General features: G+C 39.2%; 1 pseudogene; it reads left to right on the top strand.

Moving 5' to 3' along the window:
- The first annotated feature begins 4194 nt into the window (after positions 1–4194).
- Positions 4195–5138, top strand: LOC123927114 (annotated as a pseudogene).
- Positions 5139–13689: the final 8551 nt, after the last annotated feature.

Below are 13689 nucleotides of genomic sequence, written 5' to 3'. Positions count from 1 at the left end.
AGGGCACGTTTTGCATGGAGCACTGGGTGTTGTGCAAAAAGAATGAATACTGTTACGCTGAAAAAATTAATAAAAAGGGAAAAAAATAGAAAATAAAAAATAAATAAAAAGAAAAACAATGATAGATGACATCCATGAAAATATATGTAACACAGGTAAGTTAAGAATAAAGCTGCTTTGAAAAATACCGGTGGGATTTTGATCGGAATGGCATTAAAAGTACAGATTGCTCTAGGCAGTATAGACATTTTAACAATGTTTATTCTTCCAATCCAAGAGGATGGAATGGTCTTCCATCTTTTTGTGTCTTCTTCAATTTCTTTTATGAGTGTTCTGTAGTTCCTTGAGTACAGGTCCTTTACCACTTTGGTTAGGTATATTCCCAGGTATCTTATGGTTCTTGGTGCTATAGTAAATGGAATCGATTCTCTAATTTCCCTTTCTGTATTTTCATTGTTAGTGTATAAGAAAGCCACTGATTTCTGTACATTGACTTTGTATCCTGCCACGTTACTGACTTGCTGTATGAGTTCTAGTAGTTTGGGGGTGGAGTCTTTGGGGTTTTCCATATAAAGAATCATGTCATCTGCGAAGAGAGAGAGTTTGACTTCTTCTTTGCAAATTTGGATACCATTTATTTCTCTTTGTTGTCTGATTGCCGTTGCTAGAACTTCTAATACTATGTTGAACAAGAGTGGTGAGAGTGGGCATCCTTGTCGTGTTCCTGATCTCAATGTGAAAGCTGCAAGCTTTTTCCCATTGAGGATGATATTTGCTGTGGGTCTTTCATAGATAGATTGTATGAAGTTCAGGAATGTTCCCTCTATCCCTATACTTTGAAGCATTTTCATCAGGAACGGATACTGGATTTTGTCAAATGCTTTTTCTGCATCAATTTAGAGGACCATGTGGTTCTTCTCTCTTCTCTTATTGATTTGTTCTATCACATTGATTGATTTGCGAATGTTGAACCAAACTTGCAACCCAGGGATGAATCCCACCTGGCCATGGTGGATAATCTTTTGAATGTGCTGCTGGATCCTGTTTGCTAGGATCTTGTTGAGAATCTTTGCATCCATATTCATCAGTGATATTGGTCTGAAATTCTCCTTTTTGGTAGGGTCTTTGCCTGGATTCGGGATCAGGATAATGCTGGCTTCATAAAAAGAGTCTGGAAGTTTTCCTTCTGCTTCAATTTTTTGGAACAGCTTCAGGAAAATTGGTGTAATTTCTTCTTTGAAAGTTTGGTAGAATTCCCCAGGGAATCCGTCAGGTCCTAGGCTCTTGTTTTTGAGAGGTTTTTGATCACTGCTTCAATCTTGTTACTAGATATTGGTCTATTCAGATTGTCAATTTCTTCCTGGTTCAGTGTTGGGAGTTTGTAGTTTTCCAAGAATGCATCCATTTCATCTAGGTTGCTTAGCTTATTGGCATATAACTGTTGGCAATAATTTCTGATGATTGTTTCTATTTCCTTGGTGTTCGTTGTGATCTCTCCCTTTTCATTCATAATTTTATTAATTTGGGCTTTCTCTCTTTTCTTTTGCAAAATTCCACCGGTATTTTTCAAAGAGCTGGAGCAAATAATCCTAAAATTTGTATGGAATCAGAAGAGACCCCGAATTGCTAAGGAAATGTTGAAAAACAAAACAAAACTGGCGGCATCACGTTACCCGATTTCATGCTTTACTACAAAGCTGTGATCACCAAGACAGCGTGGTACTGGCATAAAAACAGACACATAGACCAGTGGAACAGAGTAGAGAGCCCCGATATGGACCCTCAACTCTATGGTGAAATAATCTTCGAAAAAACAGGAAAAAATATTCAATGGAAAAAAGACAGTCTCTTCAATAAATGGTGCTGGGAAAACTGGACAGCTATATGTAGAAGAATGAAACTCGACTATTCTCTTACACCATACACAAAGATAAACTCGAAATGGATAAAAGACCTCAACGTGAGACAGGAATCTATCAGAATCCTAGAGGAGAACATAGGCACTAACCTCTTCAATATCAGCCACAGCAACTTCTTTCAAGATCTGTCTCCAAAGGCTAAGGAAACAAAAGCGAAAATGAACTTTTGGCCCTTCATCAAGATAAAAAGCTTCTGCACAGCAAAGGAAGCCGTCAACAAAACAAAAAGGCAACCCCCGGAATGAGAGAAGATATTTGCAAATGACAGTACAGACAAAAGGTTGATATCCAGGATCTATAAAGAACTCCTCAAACTCAACACACACAAAACAGATAACCATATCGAAAAATGGGCAGAAGATATGAACAGACACTTCTCCAACGAAGACATACAAATGGCTATCAGACACATGAAAAAATGTTGATCATCACTAGCCATCAGGGAGATTCAAATTAAAACCACATTGAGATACCACCTGACAGCAGTTAGAATGGCCAAAATTAGCAAGACAGGAAACAACGTGTGTTGGAGAGGATGTGGAGAAAGGGGAACCCTCTTCCACTGTTGGTGGGAATGCAAGTTAGTGCAGCCACTTTGGAGAACAGTGTGGAGACTCCTGAAGAAATTAAGAATAGAGCTTCCCTATGACCCTGCAATTGCACTGCTGGGTATTTACCCCAAAGATACAGATGTAGTAAAAAGAAGTACCATCTGTACCCCAATGTTTATTGCAGCAATGGCTACGGTCGCCAAATGTGGAAAGAACCAAGATGCCCTTCAACGGTTGAATGGATAAGGAAGATGTGGTCCATATACACGATGGTGTATTATGCCTCCATCAGAAAGGATGAATACCCAACTTTTGTAGCAACATGGACGGGACTGGAAGAGATTATGCTGAGTGAAATAAGTCAAGCAGAGAGAGTCAAGTATCATATGGTCTCACTTATTTGTGGAGCATAACAAATAACATGGAGGACATGGGGAGATGGAGATAAGAGGGAGTTGAGGGAAACTGGAAGGGGAGATCGACCCTGAGAGACTATGGACTCTGAAAAACAACCAGAGGGTTTTGAAGGGGTGGGGGGTGGTGGGAGGTTGAGGAACCAGGTGGTGAGTCATAGGGAGGGCACATACTGCATGGAGCACTGGGTGTGATGCCAAAACAATGAACACTGTTATGCTGTAAAATTTTAAAAAAATAAAAAAAATAAAAAAAATAAAGCTGCTTAATACACCCACTAGTGAATAAACAGGGGACTGTTGACATAAGCGATAAAGATGTGGTGGCAATGACCAAAAATTTGTTAAGTTGTAAAGAATCACAGGAAGAAATTCTAGAAAAATTGCTGAACAAGCTGAAGATTAAAGTGAGGAAATAATTTGTAATTTAAAAGAAAAATATAGCTAAATGTGTATTGTGAGTTATTTTGCTATAATTTTGTTGTTCTGCTTTCAGGTAGTAAAATCAAGGAAGTTATGAAAGGTTGTAAAATTGAAGATGATAAAGAAGGAATATTAGGGGTAGGTTCAACAGGCACTCAGGAAATAATAATAATTGACCCATTCATTCTCTCTTTAAAAGTAGAGAGAAATGATTAGAAAAATAAATAAATTAGAAAAATAAATAAAAATTTTAAAAAAAGTAACCAAAATATTACGAGTGAAGTCAGTGTAGGTAAATGTATCAGCTTATTAGTTTATGTTCCATTTGAGATATTAGAGCAAGTAAAGTTCCAAATGTCACAGGAACAGAAGATAATTTTTCACTATTGTGCACAGAATATTCGTTCTAGAAAAAAAATATTTTCCCCATATTATCTGTATCCTCAAATAAAAATGTAAGACTGAAAACAACCAAAACATTTTATTCTAATTATCCAGTTTTCAGCAACATTATCTCCAAAATTTCATTGACATGCAAGTGTATTTATGTAATCTATATCTATATTTATACATAATTGATCGTAAGAAAATTGCATCTTCCAATGGCAGTGTGTAGAAATATTGAACTTTTACATATTTATTATAGGTTGTAATTGTCACTTCATTACAACAGTGGGAATAAAATAATATCATGAAAAAGTAATAATATCATGTAGACTAGAGGAGGACCACTTAATTTTCTTTCAACAGTATTAGAGGATACAATATAGATTATAATTTGTAGAGGTAAAGACTAAAATATTTAAAAACCATATTTCCATAATTTGATTATTCATGAGATCTGAAATTCACTCCTTACTTTCCAGGTGCAAATTGCATTACCCACAAATGTTAAATTCCACGATCATGATGGGATTTCTCCTCATGGGGTTTTTTGATGTGTGGGAATTACAGATTTTGCATGCCATAACCTTCTCTCTGATGTATGTAGTCACTCTGATGGGGAGCATTATCATTGTTACTGTCACCACCCTTGACAGGAATCTTCACACACCCATGTACTTCTTCCTCAGGAATTTGTCCATCTTGGATGCCTGCTACATTTCTGTAGCAGTTCCTAACTCATGCATCAATTTCTTGCTTGACAGCAGCACCATTTCAAAGGCTGGGTGTGTAGCTCAGGTCTTCCTTATGGTTTTCTTTGTATATGTGGAACTTCTGTTTCTGACTATCATGATCCAAGAATGCCATGTGGCAATCTGCCAACCCCTTCACTACCCTGTGATCATGAACCCTCAAATCTGCATCCAAATGACTCTGGCTTCCATACTCAGTGGACTCATCTATGCTGATGTCCAGACTGGCAACACATTCCAGCTACCCTCTGTCAGTCCAATGTCATCCATCAATTTTTTTGTGATATCCCCTCCCTGATAAAGATCTCCTGCTCTGACACCTTTAGCAATGAGATGATGATCATTGCCTCTGGTCTGGGGATTGGTGGTGGCTGTTTCATCGACAGCATCAAGTCTTATATTTACATATTTTCTACTGTTCTCAAGTTTCCAAGTGGAGCAGACAGGAAAAAGGCCTTTTATACCTGTGTCCCTCACATCCTTGTGGTGTCTGTCTTCCTCAGTTCAGGCTTTTATGTATACAAGAGGCCATCTGAAAATTCTTCCACTATCCAGGTCATGGTCCTTTCTGTCTTCTATTCCATAATCCCCCCACTCTTCAACTCTATTATATTTAGTCTTAGAAATGAACAAATAAAATACTCCAATAATAAAATGAGGAGAATATTTTTCAGAAAATGTATGGGAAATTGTTGAGGCTTACCCTAAATTATTGAATAAAATTCCTGTTTCTGGCAATAAACTGAGAAATTATTAGAATTCTATCAACATAACTGACATTAATATATAATGTCATTAAAATATATCATTAAACAATATAATTTCCCTTCTGATGTGTTGAATTATCTGAGTATGTCACTAGGTAAAGAATCTGGTATTATGGATAAGAAATCCCTATTCATGGTTTGATAATTTAAGAACACTCATTAAAAATTTTAGTCTAAAAAGATAAAAAAGTTATCCTTAGAAGTATTTTGTATTTATTCACAATTTAAATATTTAAAAACTTACTACTAAACAGTAGCATAGAGGAGTCACAATCATTCAAAAATAAATATGAAAAATATAATTCCTTACAAATACAATGATATGTGAATGTAGCTATGAAAAGAGAAGTGAATTTAGCATAATCTCTTCCAGTCCTGGTCATGTTGCTACAAAAGTTGGGTATTCATCCTTTCTGAGGGAGGCATAATATTCCATAGTGTATATGGACCACATCTTCCTTATCCATTCATCCATTGAAGGTCATCTTGGTTCTCTCCACAGTTTGGCGACTGTGACCATTGCAGCTATAAACATTGGGGTACAGATGGCCCTTCTTTTCACTGCATCTGTATCTTTGGGGTAAATACCCAGTAGTGCAATTGCAGGGTCATAGGGAAGTTCTATTTTTTAATTTATTGGGGAATCTCCACACTGTTCTCCAAAGTGGCTGCACCTACTTGCATTCCCACCAACAGTGTAAGACGGTTCTCCTTTCTCAACATCCTCTCCAACACACGTTATTCCCTGTCTTGCTAATTTTGGCCATTCCAACTGGTTTAAGGTAGTATTTCAATGTGGTTTTGATTTTAATCTCCCTGATAGCTAGTGATGATGAACATTTTTTCATGTGTCTGATACCCATTTGTATGTCCTCATTGGAGAAGTATCTGTTCATGTCTTCTGCCCATTTTTTGACACGATTATCTGTTTTGCGTGTGTTGAGTTTCAGAAGTTCTTTATAGATCCTGGATATCAACCTTTTGCCTCTACTGTCATTTGCAAATATCTTCTCCCATCCCAGGGGTTACCTCTTTATTTTGTTGACTGTTTCCTTTGTTGTGCAGAAGCTGTTTATCTTGATGAAGTCCCAAAATTTCCTTTTCACTTTTGTTTCCTTTGCCTTTGGAGACATATCTTGAAAGGAGTTGCTGTGGCTGATATTGAGGAGGTTACTGCCTATGTTCTCCTCTAGGATTCTGAGGGATTCCTGTCTCACATTGAGGACGTTTATACATTTTGAGTGTATCTTTGCGTACGGTGTAGGAGAATGGTCGAGTTTCATTCTTCTACAGATAGCTTTCAAATTTTCCCAGCACCATTTATTGAAGAGACTGCCTTTTTTCCACTGTATATTTTCTCCTGCTTTGTCGAAGATTATTTGACCATATGTTGAGGGTCCATATCTGGGCTCCATATTCTCTTCCGCTGGTCTATGTATCTATTTTTTACCGTTTAATTTATTTTTTCACCGTAACAGTATTCATTGTTTTTGCACAACACCCAGTGCTCCATGCAAAACGTGCCTTCCCCACTACCCACCACCTGTTCCCCCAACCTCCCACCCCTGACCCTTCAAAACCCTCAGGTTGTTTTTCAGAGTCCATAGTCTCTTATGGTTCGCCTCCCCTTCCAAATTTTTTTTTAATAAACATATAATGTATTTTTATCTCCAGGGGTACAGGTCTGTGAATCGCCAGGTTTACACACTTCACAGCACTCACGAAAGCACTTACCATCCCCAATGTCCATAGCCCCCTCCCCCTCTCCCAATCCCACCTCCCCCCAGCAACCCCCAGTTTGTTTTGTGAGATTATGAGTCATTTATTGTTTGTCTCCCTCCCCATCCCATCTGGTTTCATTTACTCTTCTCCTATCCCCCTACCTCCCCATGTTGCTTCTCCATGTCCTCATATCAGGGAGAACATATGATAGTTGTCTTTCTCCGATTGACTTATTTCACTAAGCATGATACGCTCTAGTTCCATCCACGTCATCGCAAATGGCACGATTTCATTTCTTTTTATAGCTGCATAGTATTCCATTGTGTATATATACCACATCTTCTTTATCCAGTCATCTGTTGATGGACATCTAGGTTCTTTCCATAGTCTGGCTATTGTAGACATTGCGGCTATAAACATTCGGGTACACATGACCCTTCGGATCACTATGTTTGTATCTTTAGGGTAAATACCCAGTAGTGCAATTGCTGGGTCATAGGGTAGTTCTATTTTCAACATTTTGAGGAACCTCCATGCTGTTTTCCAGAGTGGTTGCACCGGCTTGCATTCCCAGCAACAGTGGAGGAGGGTTCCCCTTTCTCCACATCCTCTCCAGCATCTGTCATTTCCTGACTTGTTCATTTTAGCCATTCTGACTGGTGTGAGGTGATATCTCATTGTGGTTTTGATTTGTATTTCCCTGATGCCGAGTGACGTGGAGCACTTTTTCATGTGTCTGTTGGCCATCTGGATGTCTTCTTTGCAGAAATGTCTGTTCATGTCCTCTGCCCATTTCTTGATTGGATTGTTTGTTCTTTGGGTGTTGAGTTTGCTAAGTTCCTTATAGATTTTGGATACTAGCCCTTTATCTGATATGTCGTTTGCAAATATCTTCTCCCATTCTGTCAGTTGTCTTTTGGTTTTGTTAACTCTTTCCTTTGCTGTGCAAAAGCTTTTGATCTTAATGAAATCCCAAGAGTTCATTTTTGCCCTTGCTTCCCTTGCCTTTGCCGTTGTTCCTAGGAAGATGCGGTTATGGCTGAGGTCGAAGAGGTTGCTGCCTGTGTTCTCCTCAAGGATTTTGATGGATTCCTTTCTCACATTGAGGTCCTTCATCCATTTGGAGTCTATTTTCGTGTGTGGTGTAAGGAAGTGGTCCAATTTCATTTTTCTGCATGTGGCTGTCCAATTTTCCCAGCACCATTTATTGATGAGGCTGTCTTTTTTCCATTGGACATTCTTTCCTGCTTTGTCAAAGATTAGTTGACCATAGAGTTGAGGGTCGATTTCTGGGCTCTCTATTCTGTTCCACTGATCTATGTGTCTGTTTTTGTGCCAGTACCATGCTGTCTTGATGATGACAGCTTTGTAATAGAGCTTGAAGTCCGGAATTGTGATGCCACCAACGTTGGCTTTCTTTTTCAATATTCCTTTGGCTATTCGAGGTCTTTTCTGGTTCCATATAAATTTTAGGATTATTTGTTCCATTTCTTTGAAAAAAATGGATGGTATTTGGATAGGGATTGCATTAAACGTGTAGACTGCTTTAGGTAACATAGACATTTTCACAATATTTATTCTTCCAATCCAGGAGCATGGAACATTTTTCCATTTCTTTGTGTCTTCCTCAATTTCTTTCATGAGTACTTTATAATTTTCTGTGTATAGATTCTTAGCCTCTTTTGTTAGTTTTATTCCTAGGTATCTTATTGTTTTGGGTGCAGTTGTAAATGGGATTGACTCCTTAATTTCTCTTTATTCTGTCTTGTTGTTGGTGTACAGAAATGCAACTGATTTCTGTGCATTGATTTTATATCCTGACACTTTACTGAATTCCTGTACAAGTTCTAGCATTTTTGGAGTGGAGTCTTTTGTGTTTTCCACATATAGTATCATATCATCTGCGAAGAGTGATAGTTTGACTTCTTCTTTACCAATTTGGATGCCTTTAATTTCTTTTTGTTGTCTGATTGCTGAGGCTAGGACTTCTAGTACTATGTTGAATAGCAGTGGTGATAAGGGACATCCCTGCCATGTTGCTGACCTTAACAGAAAAGCTTTCAGTTTTTCTCCATTGAGAATGATATTTGCGGTGGGTTTTTCATAGATGGCCTTGATAATATTGAGGTATGTGCCCTCTATCACTACACTTTGGAGAGTTTTGATCAGAAAGGGATGCTGTACTTTGTCAAATGCTTTTTCAGCATCTATTGAGAGTATCATATGGTTCTTGTTCTTTCTTTTATTAATGTGTTGTATTGATTGATTTGCGGGTGTTGAACCAAACCTGCAGCCCTGGAATAAATCCCACTTGATCGTGGTGAATAATCCTTTTAATGTACTGTTGAATCCTATTGGCTAGTATTTTGGCGAGAATTTTTGCGTCTGTGTTCATCAAGGATATTGGTCTGTAGTTCTCTTTTTTGGTGGGATCCTTGTCTGGTTTTGGGATCAAGGTGATGCTGGCCTCATAAAATGGGTTTGGAAGTTTTCCTTCCGTTTCTATTTTTTGGAACAGTTTCAAGAGAATAGGAATGAGTTCTTCTTTAAATGTTTGGTAGAATGCCCCTGGGAAGCCATCTGGCCCTGGGCTCTTGTTTTTTTTGGAGATTTTTGATGACTGTTTCAATCTCCTTAATGGTTATGGGCCTGTTCAGGTTTTCTATTTCTTCCTGGTTCAGTTGTGGTAGTTTATATGTCTCTAGGAATGCATCCATTTCTTCCAGATTGTCCAATTTGTTGGCGTAGAGTTGCTCATAGTATGTTCTTATAATTGTCTGTATTTCTTTGGTGTTAGTTGTGATCTCTCCTCTTTCATTCGTGATTTTATTGATTTGGGTCCTTTCTCTTTTCTTTTTGATGAGTCTGGCCAGGGGTTTATCAATCTTATTGATTCTTTCAAAGAACCAGCTCCTAGTTTCATTGATTTTTTCTATTGTTTTTTTTTTGGTTTCTATTTCATTGACTTCTGTTCTGATCTTTATGATTTCTCTTCTCCTGCTGGGTTTAGGGTTTCTTTCTTGTTCTTTCTCCAGCTCCTTTACGCGTAGGGTTAGGTTGTGTACTTGAGACTTTTCTTGTTTCTTGAGAAAGGCTTGTACCGCTATATAATTTCCTCTCAGGACTGCCTTTGTTGTATCCCACAGATTTTGAACTGTTGTGTTTTCATTATCATTTGTTTCCATGAATTTTTTCAATTCTTCTTTAATTTCCTGGTTGACCCATTCATTCTTTAGAAGGATGCTGTTTCGTCTCCATGTATTTGGGTTCTTTCCAGCTTTCGTCTTGTGATTGAGTTCTAGCTTCCGAGCATTGTGGTCTGAAAATATGCAGGGCATAATCCTAATCTTTTGATACCGGTTGAGACCTGATTTGTGACCCAGGATGTGATCTATTCTGGAGAAGGTTCCATGTGCACTCGAGAAGAATGTGTATTCTGTTGCTTTGGGATGAAATGTTCTGAATAGATCTGTGATGTCCATCTGGTCCATTGTGTCATTTAAGGCCTTTATTTCCTTGTTGATCTTTGGCTTGGATGATCTGTCCATTTCAGTGAGGGGAGTGTTCAAGTCCCCTACTATTGTTGTATTATTATTGATGTGTTTCTTTGATTTTGTTATTAATTGGTTGATATAGTTGTCTGCTCCCACGTTAGGGGCATAGATATTGAAAATGGTTAGATCTTCTTGTTGGACAGACCCTTTGAGTAGGATATAGTGTCCTTCCTCATCTCTTATTATAGTCTGGCTTAAAATCTAATTGATCGGATATAAGGATTGCCACCCCAGCTTTCTTCTGATGCCCATTAGCATGCTAAATTGTTTTCCACCCCCTCACTTTAAATCTGGAGGTGTCTTCGTGTCTAAAATGAGTTTCTTGTAGACAACATACTGATGGGTTTTGTTTTTTTATCCATTCTTATACCCTGTGTCTTTTGATTGGGGCCTTTAGCCCATTAACATTCAGGGTAACTATTGAGAGATATGAATTTAGTGCCATTATTAGCCTGTAAGGTGACTGTTACTGTATATTGTCTCTGTACCTTTCTGATCTACTACTTTTAGGCTCTCTCTTTGCTTAGAGGACCCCTTTCAATATTTCCTGTAGAGCTGGTTTGGTGTTTGCAAATTCTTTCACATTTTGTTTGTCCTGGAAGCTTTTGATCTCTCCTTCTATTTTCAATGATAGCCTAGCTGGATAGAATATTCTTGGCTGCATGTTTTTCTCGTTTAGTGCTCTGAATATATCATGCCAGCTCTTCCTGGCCTGCCAGGTCTCTGTGGATAAGTCTGCTGCCAATCTAATATTTTGACCATTGTATGTTACAGACTTCTTTTCTCAGGCTGCTTTCAGGATTCTCTTTGTTTCTAAGACTTGTAAATTTTACTATTAGGTGATGGGGTGTGGACCTATTCTTGTTGACTTTGAGGGGGGTTCTCTGCATCTCCTGGATTTTGATGCTTGTTCCCTTTGCCATATTAGGGAAATTCTCTCCAATGATTCTCTCCAATAGACCTTCTGCTCCACTCTCTGTTTCTTCTTCTTCTGGAATCCCAATTATTCTAATGTTGTTTCGTCTTATGGTGTCACTTATCTCTCGAATTCTCCCCTCATGGTCCAGTAGCTGTTTGTCCCTCTTTTGTTTGGCTTCTATATTCTCTGTCATTTGGTCTTCTATATCACTAATTCTTTCTTCTGCCTCATTTATCCTAGCAGTGAGAGATTCCATCTTTGATTGCACATCATTAATAGCTTTTTTGATTTCAACTTGGTTAGATTTTAGTTCTTTAATTTCTCTAGAAAGGGCTTTAATATCTCCAGAGAGGGTTTCTCTAATATCTTCCATGCCTTTTTCGAGCCCGGCTAGAATGTTCAGAATCCTCATTCTGAACTCTTGATCTGACATATTACCAATGTCTGTGTTGATTAGGTCCCTAGCCTTTGGTACTGTCTCTTGTTCTTTTGTTTGTGGTGATTTTTTCCGCCTTGTCATTTTGTCCAGATCAGAGGATATGAAGGATCAAATAAACTACAAAAAGGGTGGCAAAGACCCCAGAAAAATGTGCTGTAATCAAATCAGAAGAGACCCCTAATTTTGGGGGGGAGAAAGCGGATTAGAACAGGTTCTGAAAAAAAAAAGAAAAAAATTTACAAAATAAAACAAATGAAAATATATAAAAAAGAAAGAAAAAATTATATTTAGATAAACTAGTTAAAAATGTTAAAAAAGAAAAGGGGGGCGCCTGGGTATCTCAGTGGGTTAAGCCGCTGCCTTCGGCTCAGGTCATGATCTCAGGGTCCTGGGATCGAGTCCCGCATCGGGCTGTCCGCTCAGCGGGGAGCCTGCTTCTACCCTGCTCCCTCTCTCTCTCTCTGCCTGCCTCTCTGCCTACTTGTGATCTCTGTCTGTCAAATAAATAAATAAAATCTTAAAAAAAAGAATAAAAAAGAAAAGGGTAAAAGTTTTAAAAAATTTAGCAGAAGAAGTAAAAAGAAAAAAGAAAAAAAATTGAAAAAAAATTGAAGTAGCCGCAAGACTAAAGAATCATGGGGAGAAAGCCATAAGTTCTGTGCTTTGCTTTCTCCTCCTCGGGAATTGCTCTGCTGTCTTAGGACTTGAACCTACTTTCCTTGATAGATGAACGTCATCCTGGCTCGATATTTTGTTAATCTTCTGGGGGAGGGGCCTGTTGTAGTGATTCTCATGTGTCTTTGCCCGAGGCGGGATTGCACCGCCCTTACCGGCGGCCGGACTAAGTAATCGGTTCGGGTTCGCTTTTGGGAGCTTCTGTTCCCTGAACGCTTTCTGTAGAGTTCCGGAGGACGGGAATGAAAATGGCGGCCTCCTAGTCTCCAGCCCGGAGGGCCGAGAGCCCAGGGCCCCACTCCTCAGTGCGCCCCCAGAGGACAGCACCCAATCACTCCCGTATCCCCAGGCACCAGCCATGCTCCGAGCTCACCCAGCCCGCGACCAGTTCAAGGTAACCCCGAGCTGAGAGTTCAGTCCTCGGCTCTGTCTCTGCACCCAGCTTCTCAGTTCTAATACCTGCGAGCTCTCCGACACTCTGATACCCCCGATCCTTCTGTGACCCTGCTGGACCTGGGGCCACGCTGACCCCGCGTGGGCTTCACCCTGGTTTAGCCTCTGGTGCAATGTCCCTCAGTGGAACAGACTTTTAAAAGTCCTGATTTTGTGCTCCGTTCCTCTGCTGCTTTCCGGGAGCCGGCCCCTCCCCCCGCCGTCTATCTTCCCGTCGTTTTAGATTCACTTCTCCACCAGTCCTACCTTTCAGAAAGTGGTTGATTTTCTCTTTCTGGAGTTGCTCTTCTTCTTCTCTTCACTCTCCCATTGGATTTGTAGGTGTTTGCAGTGTTTAGAGAAGCTATCGAGCTGATCTCCTGCTACCTGATGTAGTCTCAGCCTGCTACTTCTCCGCCATCTTGACTCCTCCTCCTATGTGTCTATTTTTTTGCCAGTACCATGCTGTCTTGGTGATCACAGCTTTGTAGTAAAGCTTGAAATCAGGGAACGTGATGCTGCCAGTTTTGGTTTTGTTTTTCGACATTTCGTTTGCAATTCATGATCTCTTCTGATTCCATACAAATTTTAGGATTGTTTGCTCCAGTTCTTTGAAAAATACTGGTGGAATTTTGATCGGAATGGCATTAGAAGTATAGATTGCTCTAGGCAGTATAGACATTTTAACAATTATTCTTCTGATCCAAGAGCATGGAATGGTCTTCCATCTTTTTGTGTC

The sequence above is a fragment of the Meles meles genome, chromosome 16 (genome assembly GCF_922984935.1).
Source record: "Meles meles chromosome 16, mMelMel3.1 paternal haplotype, whole genome shotgun sequence".
NCBI lineage: Eukaryota > Metazoa > Chordata > Mammalia > Carnivora > Mustelidae > Meles > Meles meles.
The sequence above is the reverse complement of the archived record's forward strand: the minus strand, read 5'-3'. Positions and strand labels throughout refer to the sequence as shown.